The sequence below is a fragment of the Odontomachus brunneus genome, unplaced genomic scaffold, assembly GCF_010583005.1.
Source record: "Odontomachus brunneus isolate Ranch 3 - 2012 unplaced genomic scaffold, Obru_v1 Obru_scaffold_062, whole genome shotgun sequence".
NCBI lineage: Eukaryota > Metazoa > Arthropoda > Insecta > Hymenoptera > Formicidae > Odontomachus > Odontomachus brunneus.
The window spans coordinates 1,905,495-1,905,991 of NW_022639512.1; the positions used below are offsets into that span (position 1 = coordinate 1,905,495).

Genomic DNA, 497 nt, shown 5'->3' on the forward strand with positions numbered 1-497 from the left:
CCATTTTCTTGTTGATATCTCTGATAAAGATTTTCAACTCACAACAATACAAGTTTCATACAACAGCATAGTTTGTAATAGCGTTGAACATGTCGAATTTTGTGCCTGGAAACTACGATTTGCGGACAGCATTGATTTTCTGTTACCATTTGAAGAAAACTGCTGCAGAATCGCATCGAATGCTTGTCGAAGCTTACGGTGAGTATGCTCTTGGTAAATCACAGTGCTTTGAGTGGTTTAAAAAATTCAAAAGTGGCGATTTTGACGTGAAAAACGAAGAACGTGGAAGACCACCGAAAAAGTTTGAAGACAGCGAATTGCAAGCATTGTTGGATGAGGATGACACTCAAACGCAACAACAACTCGCGGATTAATTAAATGTGACACGAGAAGCCGTCTCCATACGTTTGAAAGCCATGGGAAAGTTTCAGAAGATAGGAAAATGGGTTCCACATAAACTGAATGAAAGACAGCAGGAAAACCGAAAAACCACTTGC

At 39.6% G+C, this 497-nt stretch overlaps 1 protein-coding gene across 1 annotated transcript in view; it reads left to right on the forward strand.

Moving 5' to 3' along the window:
- Positions 1 to 497, forward strand: part of LOC116846209 (dynein heavy chain 8, axonemal) — a 42,843-nt gene that overhangs the window by 31,219 nt on the left and 11,127 nt on the right. The gene's annotated exons all lie outside the window — the stretch shown is intronic.